Source organism: Vicugna pacos, chromosome 10 (genome assembly GCF_048564905.1).
Source record: "Vicugna pacos chromosome 10, VicPac4, whole genome shotgun sequence".
NCBI classification, from domain to species: Eukaryota; Metazoa; Chordata; class Mammalia; order Artiodactyla; family Camelidae; genus Vicugna; species Vicugna pacos.
Genome location: NC_132996.1, coordinates 38716658 through 38736377, shown reverse-complemented (window position 1 = coordinate 38736377; position 19720 = coordinate 38716658). Strand labels below are relative to the sequence as shown.

Sequence of the window (19720 nt, the reverse complement as noted above, 5' to 3'; positions counted from 1 at the left end):
TAGTAGCATGTGGCTTTTTGTCTTTTGTAATTAAGGAGCTTCAGGAGAGGTTTCTAAACACTTAACATTGTTTGGGAAAATTTTGTAAACCATTGGATTGAGTATTGTATAATTTTTAAATGTTATTGGAGAAATTACGGCAAGTATAAAAAATTATATCTGTATACTTTGTTTTTAAATGCCTTACTGATTGCAAAGTCTTCATATTATTATTTAACATCTCAAAGTACACTGTTAATGGTACTAGACAAAAATCTATATCAAATTTTCTTTTTGATAAGTTAAAAAACTCTTGACCTATTTCTTGTGAGATCTGCTCGAACTGTCCTGTACTGTGGCTGCTAAAGATCTATGCCACTATGGTACAAATGTTAGTTTGGTCACGGTATGAGGGTCATGGTATTAGGGTCACTAAGGTATATATTATTAACGTGTTCCTCAAACTGTGGTTTCTTTGGAAGGGTCTTTTTAAGCCACTTGAGCATTTGTTCAGGGCTAATGTAGTTAAAAACCAGATAATATTATCAATAATCGGTCTCCTCTTTTTCCTCTGGTACAGGATATAACATTAATGCTTGATATTTTGTATTTAAATTTAAGTAAGGATTAATTTTTCTCACTTTTTAAAAAAATAAAAAGTATATTTATATAGTGTACTCCTAGGATGTGTGAGCTCACTTTGGAGACCACTGAAATTAGAAGAGTAAATGGGAAAGCAGGGTAAGTGTATGATGAGTCAAGTCAAGGAGGAAAAGCATAGTTTCCAGAAAATACTCTCCTGGTACAGGATCCCTCTGAAATATGTAGCCAGTCACTGAAAATCTGGTCAGAGAATGGGGCTACAGATTTATCAATATTGGGGTGGCATGTTTTATAAGGCTCTGATAGGAGAGAGGAAGCAGGCTTAAGCCATCTTTTATTCCAAGGCAAAACAATTTGAGTCATTTGTTGGCATGAAGGAGTCAGTGAGGTGCCATAGTTAAGTGTGTTTATCATGTTGCAGGGGAGGGGACCAAGTGGAGGATCACTACTCCTGTGAATGCCCGGGGCACTTTGTTGCTTCTGCACGAAGCCTTCCTTGGATTTAGATACAATCAGAATTTGGGAGAGGTGAGTAAGGCAGCAGTGAGGATATCTGTAGGCTAACATTGCCTTCAGCTTTCTCTTCTTTCCTCCCTTTCCCCTTTTTCTCTAACTTGATATACTTATGGGGGCAGCTTGGTGTAGTAGCCAGGATCCAGTTTGGGAGTTTCAGCTCTGCCAATAAACTTTGAGTGACTTTGGCTAAATCACTTCTTTCTAGGAACTGGTTTCTTTACTGGTAGAATAGGAAGTTTGATAATCTTCAAAGAGGTGACAGCTCTGACATCCTGTTTATAACCTTCTGGGATAGGGCTCTGTGCTGCCTCTACACAGAACTATCAACCTCAAAGCACTATGTCCACTCTGCCTTCTAAACTGACAAATGGCCAGGAATTTAATTTATAAATTAATTCAAGCTGCTAGACTCATAAACAAAAACTATAAAATATTTCTATCTTCTTCCCTTCACTCTTCCAGCTTTGATAGAATGTATTCCTACAGTGTGATCCTAGATAGGGCTCTTGCTTTCTAACCTAAAATGGCTAATAAGAACCTTAGAAAGGAAGTATTAGCATCTGAGGGGTTGTGTCTGTGAAGGAGGTTGGGCTGGATGAGATGGGCAGCACATTGGGACACAGCCATCAATTCTTTGCATGTGTTTGGCCAGGCTGGCAGCCGTGAACAGTGCCAGGATTTTTGAGTATGGTTTCTGTCACCAGTAGAGCTGGCTGTCTTTGAAGTCTGTTAGTTAGCCTCTTCCAGAATCTTAGAGTGCAACTAGTACTCAAGAGGGGGAGGATAAAATAATCTCTAGGAATAAGAATCCCCCCTATTTTCAGTAAGAACTTAATTCTCTTCTTCCAATAGTTTTTTTAAGCATTAAATGACTGAGCAGATTTCAGATTTTCTCATTTTCTTTTTAGTACCTATTCATTGCCATGAGGCAATATTGAGTAATGAAATAGATGCATATCATCAAACATATATTGGGCAATAGCCAATTATTTCTGGATGCTTTTATAAGTTGGAGATAATAACCTGTGTATCATAGTTTTTGAGAGGTGTCAATATACAAAATACCCTTGGAAGAGTGCCGGATACATTGTAAGCTCTCTTTAAACATTGGTGACTATTATTTTATTATTTCATTTGCATTACAATTCTGGGAGGTATATGTCATTATCCTATATTTTATAGGTAAAGAAGTTAAGGTTTGGGGAGGGAAAATGACTTGCCCAAGATCACATAGCCATTGAGTGGCAGAACCATAACCATAATCTAAACCCACATGTCCTGGCTTGAAGTCATACTGTATTTTTGCTATGTAATACAGTTGCCTCTAACAGCCAAGTAAGTCATGAGATTTCCCCCAGATAATCTACAAGTTAGATAATCAAAAGCTTGGGTAATCAGAAGCTGAACATATCATGTGATGCTGAATTTCAATAGGTTTTGTTATTAAGGCAATCCTTGCTTTCAATGGCTCCATGTTAACTGAAACTCACCTATGTCAGAACCGTATCTTCTCTTTGCATAGTTCTGATCTCAACTTTACATAGTTTGAATGTCATGGTTTGATCTCAGTTACTGTAGAAGCTTGCAAAATGAGGGCCTGGCTCTCATATGCACTAGTTCCAGTTAACATGGTATAATGCAAATTGAGAACTGCCGGTATTTCTGTGAGCTTCACATTCACACACAAATATTCTCACATTTTCTTTCCTTTGGTGACCCATTATTTTTGCATTCTTTTGCTTACAAGTTTCTGTTCCTGCTAAGGGAGAACACTATGTTGCTTAAGTAGGGTCTTTGAAGGTCACTGATGATTGGCTCTTGGATTATAGGAACACTACCTCTGACACTTATTGTATACAGCAGTAGATCTTTCTCTGGACTTTGACAGAAACACCTATATCCTTTACTTAAAAAAAAAATTCTCCCCAATCTCCATTACACGTCTAAGTTTCTTTCTGAGTTGATGTGTTTCTTTCTGTCTGTTCCAGCAATGCAGAGAAAATCCAGTGAGGCCACTTATCTCTCAGTTGTTGTTTTACTACATGAAAAGTGATACGTTGCAGTTGACAGAGAGCAGCCAATAGTCAAGAACTGAATCTATTTAAATTTGTTTTAAAATATAGACGCTTAAATTCTTTTTAAGCACTTAATAATAATTTCAACCTGAAGATAGATGGATAGATTGCATAGATATCAATTTTAGGGCAAAATAAGATTGAAAATATACTTCTGATTTTGATGCTTTGAACATACTCTTGTCCTAAATGCTTAAAAAATCCTTCTCCCTTGAATTTTTATTGTTCTCCTTCCCCTTGCCCCTCCTTTAAGATTATGTTTTAAAACTTGTTCTTAGTTTTCTTTGTCAAGCGTTCTGAAGAGTAGATTTTTTTTGCTGACTCTGATTTTTCTTCTCTTACCTGTACAGTGCGGGAGAATTAGATTGGGGTTTAAAGTGAGCTTGTGATATTGTGGCCACTTTCTTTAAACTTTAACTTGGACCTGGTGCTTTAATCTCTTTAGGACACAGTTTCCTTTTCTGTAAGACAGCACCCACTTCTTAGAGTTGTTTTAGGATTAAATGAATAAATATAAGTGATTAGAACAGTGCTTGGCCCATCGTAGGTGCTGCGTAAGGGTTAGCTATTATTAAAGTGAGTGTCTTTAAAAGGAGGATCTGGCCAAAAGTAGAGTATTATATTCAAAATAATTTATTGAGAAAGTAAAAATAAATACTATTAGAATTTAATGTAAAATCATCCCACAATTTCCCCAACACAATGACTCTCAAGTATTTTTAAGAGAGAATACTCACTGTTTTATAGTAATAGGTACTTTGAGAACTTCTTCAAATGCAAACCAACAAATCTATTGGAACTAAAATTTCTTTACAATATGGTCAACATCTTTATTTCTGAGTTTCATAATTTATGGAGACTAGTTGACTTGGGTACAGAGTGAGTTGGGGTATGAGTTTTCTTGGGGCTAGAGTTGTGACAGCAGCAATAACTGAAGAAGCAGTGGTGAATTTAAAGAAGTGACAGCAGGCAAGGAGTTTGACCCAGGAGGTACCCCACCCCACTTCCCCCAGGGAAGGTCCAGGTATAGCCTGACTTGATCGTTGATGTAAACCTGACTTCTAGTCCCTAGAAAGTTACACGCAGAGGCAGCTGGCTGAGGCTGGGGTGTGGAGTTGGTAATTTTTTATTGCCTTCCAGGCTTTTTTGATGCAGCCTTCATTATCCTGTGGACTCAGGCAGCATCCTCCAGGAGGAGCTCAGCCTCAGCCAAACAAGGCCAGGGATTGTAGGCTTGACCTCCAGGCCCCAGAAGATTCTTAGTGGAGGCAGCATTCTGGCTATGCTAGATCTAGGATTTGAACCCAAGTTCGTCTTCTAACAAAAGCTAAGCTCTTTCCACTAACGCCTGCATACGGTTTCCCTGGTGAAGAGGGTCCCTGTGGAAAAAAGGAAAGTAGCCATGACAGTGGAGGTATCTATTAGTTCATCAACTAGTTTTTGGCATTTTTTTTGTAAAATAACTTGTTTATTCTATAGTTTTGTTAATATTCTGTAAAAAATCTTGATAGATTTTTCTAGTGCTTAACTATCCTTATATTCCTCAAATAAGCTACTTAGTTACAGTATATGTTTATACATACATGTATATATTTTCATGCTGCTGAATTTGAATTTTGTGTATATGAATTATAATTGAATACAGTTTATCAGTGAGCATCTGTATTCATTAATTTTTTAATCATTATTATTAATAAAATTCTATTTTTTTATAGATTCTTTTTAACTTTTTTATTGATTTAGAATCACTTTACAATGTTGTGTCAAATTCCAGTGTTCAGCACAATTTTTCAGTCATTCATGGACATGTATTCATTAATTTTGGAATTGTCTTTTGTAGAGTTTTGGTAGTAAGCTCATGCCACTTGCATAAAACAAATTGGAAGCTTTTTGTCTTTGTCTATACTCTGGAAGCATAGGAATTGTCTAGTGCCATCTTTGTCTATTGGAGAGCATAGGAATTATTAGTTATTTACACATTAAAAAAGTACCTGTAAAACCATTTGGTCTTCACACCTTTAAAAGAAATAGGTACTTAACAGTATTTTAGTGGTCTGTTCATATTTTCTACCCTATCTCAAGTCAGTTTTGGTAATTTAAAAAATATATTGGGGTAAAATTGACACAATATTCTCTTATGTTTTTCTTTTCCTTATCTGTGATTATATCCTCTTTTTTATTCCTCATGTTTTAAAATTTTTGTTAAGATATTTTTGGATCCTGATTCTGTCATTTAACCTATTAATTATTAGAAACTTTGTTTGAACATGCTAGCATCTAGCCTGCATTTATCCATATATCCATAAGGCTTAATTAATTAAATAAAATTTAACAAACATCTATTCACTATCTTCTATATACCAGATAGACGCTAGAGATATAAAGGGTGATTGAAACAGTGTCCTACTCTAAGACATTTATGGTATAGCAAGCATATTGGAGACCATTTGTCAAATGGCTTGCTGAAATTCAGATACATTATTTCTATTACATTACTCATTTAGTAATAAAGTACTTCTGGCAAAGAAACAAAAAGAGGTTAATATTACAGGACCTATTCTTTGTGAACTCATGTTTAGTCCTAAAGATTATCTCTTGTTCTTGTAGGTGGTCAGTTATACATTCTAGAATTGTTTCCTGGTAATTAAATTAGTATAAGGAATGTGTTACTGGAACATATCTTGCTCATTAATAGAGATTCTATTGGAAAGATTTTTAGGAAATACTTAAATCATTCTAGAATTTATATATTTTATCAGCTAGTGAAGTGCTTCTTAAATTTTATTAGGCATACAGATTACCTGGGGATCTTAATAAAATGCAGATTCTGATTCTGTAAGTCTGGGAGGGGCATGAGATTCAGTATTTCTAACAAGCCTGCAGGTAATATCATTGGTGCTTTCCTCAGGGCTGCTGACCGGGACCACACTTCGAGGACAGATGGATAGTATATATTCTGATTCACAGTTAGTAAGAGGCTAGAGTTTAGGAAATTAACAAATAGGGCATTTATGCTAAAATTAAGAAGACTGACAGTACCTTGCATGTTCGTGAGGATGTAGAACAACTAAAACTCTCATTCATTGCTGGTGGGAGTGTAAATTGTTATAATTGATTTTTTTTTTAACGGAGGTACTGGGGATTGAATCCGGACCTCATGCATGCTAAGCATGCACTATGCCACTGAGCTATACCCCAACCCCACTGTTACAACTGATTTTGAAAATTATTTGGTATTATATACCAAAGTTAAACATATTCCTATCTATGACAGCAGTTCCAGTCCTAGGTATATGCCCAAGAAAAGTGAGTGCTTATGTCCACCAAAAAACATATAAAGCATCTTCATAGCCATTTTATTCATAATAGCCACAAATTGTAAACAACCTAGATATCCATCAACAGGAGAATGGATAAATAAATTGAGGTATAACTTGGTCAGTGGAATACAACACAACAATAAAAAACTTATTGATATTCACAACAACATGAATGAATCTCAACGGTCATTATGTGGAAAAGAGAGAAACAGGTTAAAGAGATAGAAATAGAGCTTGATAAAGATTAGAGGAGACAGAGGATAGAAATAGAGTATGTACTATGATTCTATTTATTAAATTCAAGAACTAGTGTAACTACTCTGTAATTGTAAAAATCAGAATGGTGGTCATCTCTGGAGATGAGAGAGAGATTCCCGACTTATTAGTAAGGAAGAGGCATGTGAGAACTTTCTAGGGTGCTGGGAATGTTTTATATTTTAGTCAGGGTGGTATTTATATGGGAGAGTACATATGTAAAGCTTATGAGTGGATTCACTGACTGAACGTAAGATTAGTGCACTTTACCCTCTGTATTATCCATTAATAAATTTTTTACTTTAATAAAAGAAATAGAGCATTAAAAAGGGGATATCTTTTGAAATCTAAGCAGGGCTATATATTATTTTAGCAGTGGAACTGATTTTCAAGGGAGTTGATATATGTTCCCATTCATATTCATTTACTGCATGGAAATATTGAAAAATGTATTTAAAGGTAGTGAATTAATGTAGCTAGCTGATTCCTTAAAATAATAAGTATAGGTGTCATTGGATTTTAGGATAATAGAATCACAGTTTAAACAAATTTTGGTTAAATCAGAACATTTCCATTGTTTTGAAGGGATATGTGAAACTCCCAAGAAAACAAACTCTTAGCTATTGTGGAAATCAAAATTAAAAATACCTTTGTCTTTTTATTCTTCAAACTTTCCTTTTTAATTTGTAACTTATATTCTCCATTCAGATGCCTTATTACTCATGCTGTAATTTCTCACTGCCTAGGATTTCCCATGACTTCTTACTCTGGATAGCTCTTAAATGTATCTTTATCTTTATTTCTCTGTGCCTCTCTTTCTTCTCAGAGCCACAGGAATTTATAGCTTTCAGACTTTTTGTAAGCATTAGAACCCATTTTTCAAGTAAATCCTTATTTATGGAAATCTAACAATGATACAAACTTTGGATGAAATCTTGTCTGCTCAGATCCCTTCAACTCTTCTTTTAATTTTCCTTTTCAACTTACTCTTCCCTCTTTATCCCACAACAACTGGAGAGTGTCATACACAGGGGGAAAAGCAATCAAACGTAACTTAGCCCAATCTTTACACTTTACAGAGGAGACTGAAGTACTGAAAAGGCTTCACAGCTACTAGTGGTCAGCTCCTTCTGGCTATCATAAAATTAGTCTCAATTGCTAGGTTGTGAAATTAAAATGTGGGAAAAAATTTAAAAAATCTTTACATACAGTTTGAATAATCAGTATAGTCATTCCAAAAATCTGCTTTTCATGTTGTGCTTATAGACAGGCAGCCACAATTCAAAATTCCCTGTTGAAAGGAAACAGTAGTGACATCTTAACAACTGTTATTTTTGACAAGGGTGCCAAGACAATTCAATGGGAACATAATCTTTTCAACAAATAGTACCAGGACAACTGGATATCCCCATGCAAAAGAATAAAGTTGGACTCCTGCCTCCCATCTAACTCTTAGAAGAAAACATAGGGGTATGTCTTTATGGCTTTGGATTAGGCAGTGATTTCTTAGGTATGACATCAAAAGCATAAATGAAAAAAAGATAAATTGAACTATATCAAAATTAAAAAATTTTGTTTCAAAGGAAACCATCAAGAAAATGAAAAGATAACCTATAAGATGGGTGAAAATATTTGCAAGTCATACATTGGTAAAAAATTAGTATTCAACCTATATAAAGAACTCTTACACCTCAATAATAAAAAGACAAATAACCCAATCTTTTTTTAAAGGGCAAAGGATTTGAACCAATGTTTTTCCAAATAAGATTTACAAATGGCTGATAAGCATATAAAAAGATGCTCAAGATCATTAGTCATTAGGGAAATGTAAATCAAAAATCATGGTGAGATATTACTTCTCAGACACTAGAATGGCTGTAGTCATAAAAACTGAAATTAAAAGCTGGCAAAGATGTGGAGAATATGGAACCTTTATACATTGCTGGAGGGAACGTAAAATGTTGTAGCAACTTTAGAGAACAGTTTAGCAGTTTCTCAAAAAGTTAGACACGTAACTACTATAGGACCCAGGAATTCTACTGCCACTAGCTGATACATTGTCCCCTCAGAAATCGAATAGGTGACAAAGAAAGCTTTTATATAGCAAGAAGGGAAATTAGGAAAGATATAATGAATAATATTGTGCAAAGCAATACATATTTAAATTGCTTTTTATAAAGTATAATAAAGTTAAATATTTAAAAAATTATCTAGTCATGCCCCTTTTGCTTACCAGTTTAATAAGTGAGATAATATACATTTGTGTATATACATTTGAAAATGGAATTTGTGTGTGAGATTCTATTTTTAAAGCTGAAATTAGTAAATGTAAATTAGTTTCTTCAGTTCCTCCCTCCTCCCTCTTTCTCCTTCTTTCTCTTCCTTCCTTCTTTCTTATTTCTTTTCTTTTTTTTCTTTCATTTTAAAAGTTGATTTCCATTAGTTATTTATGTTTTTCAAAATTTCCTCTTTAGTTTTTAAAGATAGTTATCCGATCTGTATTATTTTGTAGAGGCTATTAAATGGGGGTAAAGACCTTTACGTAGGAGTGTTGTAGGGAGACATGAGAGTATATTTACTCTAAATTTGAAAATTCCCAGGTCTTCCTATTGCCATTCCTTTAGCAACTTTTTATAGTTTTAGTTCTCTTCTTAGAATATTTTCTCAAGAAACATTTGGATTTTAAAAAAGAATAATGTTTTAATACAAAGGAATGAATCTTTAAAAGAAAAATGTTAAATACTATTTCATTATATTACAGAAGACATATCTTATTTGAAGTGACACCATGTGTTTTTGAGGTTGGGGATTTTATACCATGTATTTTATTTCTTGGTTGGTCTATGAATGAGAGTGGTTTCAGTCCTTAACTAACTTTAAAAAATGAGTATGTGTGTAGTTGTTTGTGGTTTTCAAAAGCTTTTCTCATACATTATTTCACTTATATTCAAAGTAACTCTGTGTGAAGTAAATTTGTTCTTTTAAAAAACTGAAATGTAAACATACTAAATGTATAAAATATAATTGTATGTATATATAATAATACTTACAAAGTGAATTCCATGTAACCACATCCAGGTTAAAAAAACCCAGAACACTAATGTCATCCCAGAAGCCACTTGTGTCCCTTCCCAGTCATACCTCACCCTCTCTCTTTAAGGTAAACACCATTGTATGTGTAATGTTAGTCGTTTCCTTTGCTTTATAGTTTTACTGTCTTTGAATGCAACTTTGAACAATATGAGTTGATCTTGCCTGTTTTTAATGCATTATGTAAATTATGCAGAATCATTTTTTATGGGTTGCAGTTTTTGCTCAACATATATCATGATGAAATCCTAGTTTATTAATTTGTTCTTTATTGTATGAGTATTATGAGTATCAGAGTTTGTCCTTTCTATTGTCAGTGAGCATTTGGGCTATTTTCAGTTGCTGATTATTATGAACAATTCTGCTATGAACCTTTTTGTACATATATCTTCTTGACATATGTGGACAAGTTTCTCGAGGTTGTATTTGCGGGAATGGAATTCTTGGATCAGAGGATTTTACCAGATAATGCTAAAATTAAAAAGAAAGTGATAATTTATACTGCTTCTAATAGTCTATGAGCATACCTGGTCCTTGACATCTGTGCTAATGGTTGATGTTGTCAGACTTTAAATATTTGCCAATCTCCTGGGTGTGTAGTAATATCTCACCATGGTTTTAATTTGTATTCCTGATTACAAATGGTTGTTAAGCACTTTTTTTTTTCTTAAACTTATTGATCTGGTAGGTTTCTTCTTTTGGGAAGTTCCTGTTCAAGTCTTTTGCTCACTCATTTTTCTTTTGGGTTGTCTGCCTTTTTTAAAAAATGATTTTTAACTTCCTATGTATTCTTTATATAAATTCTTCGTTATTTATGTGTTGCAAATATCTTTTTCCACTCCTGGTTTGCTTTTTACTCTCTTTATGGAATTGTTTGATGACCAGACATTCTTAATTTTAATAAAGTTGAATATTGATCTTTTCTTTTTTGGTTAAACCTGTGCTGTTTAAGACATTCTTTCCTATGTGAGGTTATGAAGATAATCTTCAATGACTTCCACATTGACCTTTAATCCAGCTGCAGTTGTGTTGGGATATTGTTTGATGTAGGAGTGTAGTTGTATTTTTTTCCTTCTATAGGTATCCAGCTGTACCAGATAATTTACTAAAATCCATCCTTTCCTGACTGCTCTGCAGAGTTACCTCTGTCATATATCAAATGCCCATATAAGCATGGGTCTGTCTATTTTGGGGTCATTTATTATGTTCTCTTGATGTGTTTGTCTCTCCTTGTACCCTACTTACTTATATTTGCTCAATACTAAGTCTATTATCTTGTAGAATAAGTTCTGTCACCTTGTTTTTATTTTTCAAGAGTGTTTTGGCACTTCTTGATACTTTTCATTTCCGTATAAATTTAGAATTAACTTGTTAAGTTCCACAGACAAAACCTGTTGTGATTTTTTTAATTCAGTTTGCATTTAATCAATAAGTCAATTTTTATGGAAATGATACTTAACATTGTATCTTCCAACCCATGAACATTTATCTCTCTCCAATTATTTCAGTCCTCTTTAAAGTGTCCCAATGGAGTTTATAAATTTTCCTGTACAGGTCTAATGCGGCATTAATGTTAAGAAAATTAAATAACATTTCAAGACAATAGTAACAGAGAGGTCAGAAAGTTAATTGTTAAATGAGCAATACAAACCATAAATTGCTTTAAGAATTCAGTAAGGGAACAGATATACTTTAGTGTTTCATGATAGATGAAACTCAAAGAGATTTTGGGTCCAATATTAATAAACAGTATTATCTTAGTTCCCTCATAGGTGTTATATACCTGTATGTAAATTAATTTTCATATTTTTGGTTGGTTACTAAATTAAAAAAGAACTAATGTACTGATTGTTTCATTGACTGTTTGCACAGTCACTATTTTACTGATTCCTTTTTTTCTCTGTTGAATCTTTTGGCTGAAATGGCTATCCTTAAGCAGATATTTTGGTATCATGTAAAAATATCTTAAGGGTAAGGTCTTCTTTATTGTCATTTCCAACCCAAGTATGTTATAAAAGTCTTTGAAACATGAATGTTTGGTGTGACTTCTGAAATAGTGAAATAGTGTATTAGTTGCTTTTTAGTAGTAAGTTTAGCCATTTCCATTTGGCCTATTAATTCTTTGAAACATCAGAGACTTTCTTCAGTGTGTGACTTATAGGCTTCAGGGGAGAACTGAACCACATTCATTGTTTGACATTAAAATGTAATTTATTTTTATTTTCAAAATAGAGATTGGCATATTTAAAAGAATTAGGTGGCATTCTTAGTTCCTAATAAAAATAAATCTCTGTTGGTCTTGACGATTGCTGTACAGATAGGTCCCAACCTTGTCACTTCTGAGGAACAGCAGTGAAATTGTTTGTTCCTGACAGCAGACAGCCCCACTGCAGAGACCTGGTTTCATGTTACATTAAGTATTAGTGCTGTTCTTTCAGGAGCTATTATGCTGTGACATCAAAGATTTTCTGACAGGGCAGTGGTAGGTTAGCACTGAAGTTGTCTGCTGAAATTTTAAAGAATGAAATTAAATATATATGGTCAGACTTTAATATAAGAGATTGGGGCAGAATTAGAATGGTTTAAAGAAGATTGAAGAAATGATGAGTCTACAGGCTGGCTTCTTTGTCTCTGCTTGTTTAAGCCAAATTTTATTATGTTCTATTTCTACAAAACGTGCAAATGACTGTTATGTTAACGATAGGATAGTTGGTCATTTTAAGACATTATGAATAAGGAAAAAAAGCCTTTTTAAAAAAATAGTTAGGTTGACCTGTAGAGTATTTGATATAAATGAACAAGTGGACAGTAATTGTAATGGCCTGACTACAATTAGTTAAAAGATCCACTAATTAGTTAAAAGAATCAAACTACATATTCTATTAAAGTTACAGGAGTACAATTTAAATTGGAAGTAAAGAGATGGAAAGTCGTCTGACTAAAAAGGCTTAATATTTCATAGCAATTGTATAAATATAGGTAACTTAAAAATTGATAAGATTACAATGTTATCTTTAGAAAAGGCTAACTTTTGTTAAATGTTGGAAAATATTATTAGTCACTTTTGTTTGTGTAGGCTTTCTATTTAAGAAAAATCAATTAAGCATTGTTGTAACTGTAACATTACTATATTTTCATGAAATAATCTTGGTAATATGAAATGTCAATTAATTTTACAAGCACAATTCAATGTCTGGACATTTTAGGCAATATAACAGTTTTTGAGATTAAGCAAATAAATCATATGTTAAAATGAATATGTACACAGTATTGTAGTTTTGATTTATTAAAGTAATAGTAAATAAAACTTTTTAAAAATTATATACAGATACAAACTTCTAAACATAAAATAGACAAGCAACAAAAATTTACTGTATAACATAGGGAACTATATTCAAAATCTTGCAGTAAAGTATAATGGAAAATAATCTGAAAAAAATAACTGAATCATCTTGCTCTATACCTGAAACTGACCCAATGTTGTAAATCAGCTATACTTCAATAAAAATACCATGATACATTTATTTTAAATAATATAATACTAATACTGTCAGTTGAGAAGTAACTGGAGGGAAAAAATTTCTTTATAGGTACTTGTGTGTTTGGTCATGTTTCAAGATAATTTCCATTCAGTTGAAAGTATTCTGTAATATAATCATGAAAACAATTATTTAGAAACTGAATTTAAAGGTCTTCGCTCTGATGTATCTCACAATTTTATTCAGGTAGATTGGATTGCACCAGGAAATATTGCTACATCCTTTAAAAATCATTAAACTTGATTACTGTGAAATAAAATGGCCAAGGAGTTCTACTATTTCTCATACCACTTGTTGAAATTGAGATACTTGAAATGAATTTGATTATATAAAAATGCTTTCACCCTTTAAAAGTTTTTGTGTTGTTTTTACTTTTGGTGTAACAAAATGCAGTGATAAAAAATCAAAAGAAGCAATAGGCCAAATAAGAAAAAGATATTATAATATCTTCTCTGAGGACCCTGAAATCTTATATTTCAGAAATGTCCAAATAGATTAAATATTTTTCTTTTAAAATGTTATAATTTTAAATTATAATATTTGGTAGGAACGGGTGACTGTTGGGTTAGATGTTTACTCATTTAAAAGCAGTAATCCTATATAGATATTTATATTATCAATAGTATTTCCATCTTTTTACTTCTGTCAACTGCAGGCATCTGGATTCAAAATGCTTTGAATTGCCATTCTACAAACAGGATACATAGAGTTTAGCAATGTTGCCATTAGCTGGCTAAAAGCTACATAGGTGCATTTAAAATTTTCTAGTATACTTACTTACTGAAGGACTGAAGGACTATAAAAAATTTTAGTCTTTTTCATAGGATGATGAAAGAAAGTGTGAGTACTTTAATTAATTTGAACTGTTTTGAAAAACTTTTAAAGTCTGGTTTGTCACACTGTCTATGAAACAATTGATCAGCACTGGTATTCTCAGGAGAGCTGATTATAGGTACAGTCAGCTATTCCCAAGGGACTGCTAAATGAATGTTAAAAAAAGGGGTTGTTTATTTATTTTTGAAAATTTTGTGCATTTAACTCAAAGGCTACTGGGAAATACATTTTGAGGAGAATTTGTTGGACATTATGTTATGAGAGACACAGATGCCTTTTTAAATAAAAGTTATCTTCCATTTAAGAAAAAACCTAATAATCAGAAACCATTCTATATTCATCTGTATTGTTTGGGATTTAAATATGTGTTTCATACTTTTTCAAATCAACAAATAATTTGTTTGGTGATGACTATGTACTAGGCCTTATGGGAATAGAAAATAATTAGTGTGCATCTCTGAACTCAAAGAACTTTACAGTTGTTAGGGCAGTACAAGAGAATATATAATCAATTGCTAGAATATGTAGTTAGACTATATCTTCAGAGATGAGAAAGAATAAAATCAGCTACTGAGAAATAAGGGTAGGCTTCTATAAGTACACTTCTGAATTGAAGTTTAAAGGCCTTATAGGACTTAAATTGGCATTGTAGAAGAATGAACATATCAGGGTGGGTGAATTTGCCTTTGACTTTGCTGTGTTTACAAATTTATATTATTCAGGAACTTTTCTTTGAGCTTACCTTAATTAAACTTATTAAAGGAAATGCATTCAGAATTTTTTCTCCCATAAAAATCCAGAAGTCTAGTTTCCAAAATAGAATATCTTTTTAACTAACATAGTATCTTATTTCTCTTTTAATGAATAGCGGCAAAAATGACTTGAAAATTCCACCAGTAAACAGGTCATATAATTGAAGTGAATCCTCAAAAATCTAGTTTTGATTTTGTTTGGCAAGTGAAAGCTAAGAGAAGATCTCCAAAAGCTGAAAGTTTACAGAGGAGAAGGTTTTTTGTTTTGTTTTTTTTCTAACTATCTTTGCCTTCCTACTGCAAATGTAACACATTTTCATACATTATATTAAGTCCATTTCAAGTCTGCACATAAAAAGAAACTCATAATTATATTATGTAGTTCTTGGAAAATATTTATAGTTCTCTGGACTAGAGATTGTTATTAGTATTCAATACCCTAATTTATGTTTTTATAGCATTATAAATATATATCTGGTAAATGCCAAGATACCCAAAAGTTAAGTTTGTCTTAAAGTTAAAACATAAAAAAATTAAGTTACTGAGATGTGATTTAAGAGCTCAAAATTAGCTTCAGTTTTAGTTATTTTATTTAATTAGCCATGATTTCTTTTTACCTAAAGTGAAAGAAAACATTCAAACCAAAGACTACTCTGAAGACCATAAATGTAAGAGAAACAAGATTATTTCAAGTAAATAGTCTCATTTATATCAGATGGTGCATTGCTATATCCAAGAAACAAAATTTATCATTTATATATATTTTTCTGATTTTTGGTGGGAATAATCAGTTAAAAGGATGATCCTATTATTATCACTTGGTAATTAATTTTTATATTTAAAATTATTTCTCAACATAAATAGACGAGCATTTAAAAATATTTTTTGTTGCTATTTGAATTTCTTTGTCTTTTAAAAGGGCACCAATATATAAAGTGAATCTGACTATTTTACTATACTGCAATTTTATTTTGTTGAATTTTGAGGTATACTCTTTCAAAAAAGGGCAAAATACGTTTATTTATTTAAAAGTTTAAGTGGTTGAAATTAATTTTAATTTCAGATTTTTGGAGAATTTCACAACTCTTTGAAACTGCAGTCATTTTCACGTTAAAAAATACTAGCAATCAAATACTTGGGTTTAGAGTTTATTAGTGTAACAAATCCCAACTCAAGATGCATAATTTGATAATGTCCTTCAGCCTCTATGTATGCAGATCTATACTGCACTTTTTAATTTGTTTCTTATTTCATTCACTTGACATACTTATTGAGCATATACACTGTATCGGGCATCAAAGATATAGAGATGAAACATAAGTGGATACTGCCCTGGATAAACTCACAACTGGGTGATGGGAGAGGCAAGATTGGGAATGAAGGAAAGTAGAGATAAAAGATACATTAGGAGTGTGAGATGGGCAATGTAAAAGGCATCAAAAATATTTTTAGGTTCGATAATGTGAAGAATGTTTTAATAGAGTAATGGGCAGAGGTCTGCAAGAGCCCATAAGGCATAATATTAATTTTGACTGAATGCTGGATTCTGAGCTACTATTTTTTATGCATGTAACTCGAATTTTTTTTTGTTCACCCCATTGCCTTAAGGTCAGCTCAATATGTTATTTTCACATTAAATTTTTTTTGAGATAGTATTTGCATCACATAAAAGTTATCTGTTTTAAAGTGAACAGTTCAGTGGCATCTTGTTTGTTTACAGTGTTGTGCAATCAGCACACCTACCTAGTTCCAGACATTTTCATCATCCCAAAATGAAACCCCATGCTTATCAAGCAGTTATCCCCATTTCTCTCTCTCCTCAGCATCTGGCAACCACTAATCTTCTTTATGTCTCTATGGATTTATCTTTTCTTGATATTTCATATAAAAGGAATCATACAATATATTACCTTTTGTGACTGGCTTTTTTCACTTAGCATAACGTTTTCTAGACTTATCTATGTTGTAGCATGCATCAGTACTTTACTCCTTTTTAATGAGTGAATAATATTCTATTGTGTATGTTCTACAGTTTATTTATCCATTCATCCATTGATGGGTATTTAGGTTGTTTACACTTTTTGACTATTTAAAATAGTGCTTCTGTGAGCATGTGTGTACATGTATTTGTCTGAGTACCTGTTTTCAATTTTTCTGGATATGTACCTAGGAATGGGATTGCTGGGTTATATGTTAATTCCATGTTTAACTTTTTGAGGAACTGCCATACTGTTTTCTACAGTAGCTTCACCATTTTACATTCCCACTAACAATGTACGAACCTTCCAGTTTCTTCACATCCTTGCCAATATTTGTTATTTTCCATTAAAAAAATGATAGCCATCTTACTGGGTGTGTCAGATACTATTTTGATGCCTATTTTTTGAAGTCAGAACTAGGAATCTCTGAAAACCATGGGGAAGTGATGGGTTTGGTTGAGCTTACAATAGTAGTCTCTGAATCTATTTCTTCTTTCTCAGCAGGAAAGATCCTGAGCTTCCCAGAGATACCTGTAGGCTGATCAGATCTCAGTACTTCATAGTATTGTTCATTCCCCACAATCTGTTATCAACAGAACAGGATCCTAACTAACCCAGGACAGATGAAGTTAAATGTTGTAGAGGCTGGCAACAATGTTTTTGGATCCTCACAGGGCTTACTTTGAAGATAAGCCCCTTTTAAAGAGGAGTTGCTCATACTTCAGAAGACTCTTGAAGGCTTCATTTTAGCACCTAGGTAGCTATTAGTAAACTAACGAAGTAGAGCCTTAAATCAGAAGTTCTAAACTTCTTTATCTTCCCAGAAATGGAAGCCATCATAATAGAAACTTTAAAACACAAGAATATAGAAGCACATATTCCGTTAACTTTTGGAGGAATGACATCATTATATAACATTTGGAAAACTCTATGTTTGCAAGAGAATGAAAGTGAAAAAGGCAAATAACATGTTATTATCCTCATTAAAATAATTTTGACCTTGCAGTTCTCTGAAAGAGTCTTGGGGATACTTATAGATCCATGACCATACTTTGAGAACTGCTGTCCTAAATTATAATGTATCCAGGGATCTAAAAATACTAATGTTGACAATATCAATCTTAAAATAACTTTTATTAAATATCTGTGTTCTAATCAGGCACTGATCTAAGTTCTGAGGATATAGCAGTGTAGCAGATGGATAAAGTTCCTGCCCTCATGAGCTTTGAGTTCTAGTCAGTTGATGTGGCAACTGAATGAAGTCATGAGTTTTCTATTTGACTAAGTTAAGTCCTTACATTCATATCTCAGGATTTGTCAAGGCATGTGGGGGGCTATTTATTTACAGCAGGCGAGGCAGTACAGCTGCATTTGTTGACAGGAGTTCAGAGTAATGGGAAGACTGCGGTGCCCAAAGTGAGTGGACAACAATATTTAGTTGCATCCCAGACAGCAAGATTTTTGACAGCAAGATTCTTTTTAAGATACTTGTTTCTCTTCTCTTCCTTCCTCCTGCCACCTCTTTCTTCCTTCCTTTTTTCCTTTATTCTTCCCTTCCTTCCTTCCACGTTAAGTTGTAGATAGACTTTTTCCTCAGATCACCTCTCCAATCTTACGACTCTCTCAAAAAGTTATAGCCTTATGCTTCTTTATTATATATATAATAAAGAATATATAATATATAATAAATTATATATAATGTATAGAATAAACATATATAGAATACATATATATGTGTAACACCAAGCACCTGCTATATTTCAGGCAAAGTACTGGGTACTAGCAGTAACACTGGCAATTGAATTTGACCCTCTGTTCTTAGAGCAAGAATTGGAATATTTGAATATCATGACTTAAAGAGATCACTCTAAGGCATGCTCTGAGAGATTGCGTGTCCCTAACTGTTCTCGTTTCTAGTTTTAATGGGCTTTAACAGTTTCTATGTGTGAATGTACAATATTTATGAATGGATTAGCTTTGAAAATTTCCCTATCCTGTCTCCCACCCTCAGCAATTAAATCATATAAACTGGACTTGCTTTGCATTTTCTGGAGCCATTGCTTTCTAGGGTAGTCTTTAGGAATCAAAATATGCTAACTATGGCTGTAGTCTGAAACATTTTTCCCTTGGCAAAAACCAAAAAGGCAAAATAAAATAAACCTGAATTTCAAATTTTTGCTTTAATTAAAATAAGCTTTATAGACATGCATTTTAATGGTGCACTGATAGCCTAGAAAAATCAGAAGTTCAAAGGTTAGTATTGCCAGCACTCCTTAGACTCTTAAGTAATAGCAACAAATATTGTGGAAATTGCAGTTTAGGAAAGACAACAGTACTATACAATTAGTAAAGCCTGAAAGGCATTAGCAGATATACTAAGAGGCAGAGGTAAAGTGATTTCATTTATTTTAAAGGTAGAAAGCTGCATTTTTTTGTGTTTTGATTTTGATATTTTGAAGACTTGTGTCTCACTTGCTACGATCACAAATTCCAGCTGTGAATAATGGAAACTATTGAATGGGTGTAAGTGCTGTATTGACTGCTCTTTTCAGTCTATAACACACCTTCCTTGTCGGCACCAAAGAGCAATGAATGAAGCATTTTATTAAAACTGAGGCTTGTGGTTCTAATCAAAGGTCATTGGTTGGCTCTCACTTTTCAGTTTCAGATTTGTCTGTTTGATCAGGGGGCAGCAACGAAATTATTATGACAAAGACTTTGTACTAGGCTATATCTGTCTGTTGAAACTTGAAAGTCTTTGGAACCGTGATGCTGACA

At 33.0% G+C, this 19720-nt stretch overlaps 1 protein-coding gene across 11 annotated transcripts in view; it reads left to right on the top strand.

The window, feature by feature from the left end:
* Positions 1–19720, top strand: part of SOX6 (SRY-box transcription factor 6) — a 626002-nt gene that overhangs the window by 75245 nt on the left and 531037 nt on the right. Inside the window, exon 6 of one of the 11 annotated variants that reach the window (XM_072969574.1) lies at positions 1004–1110. The exons of the other annotated variants lie outside the window; for them this stretch is intronic. The gene's annotated coding sequence lies outside the window, so the exon portion shown is untranslated. The remainder of the gene's footprint in view (positions 1–1003; positions 1111–19720) is intronic. 11 annotated transcript variants of the gene reach the window in all.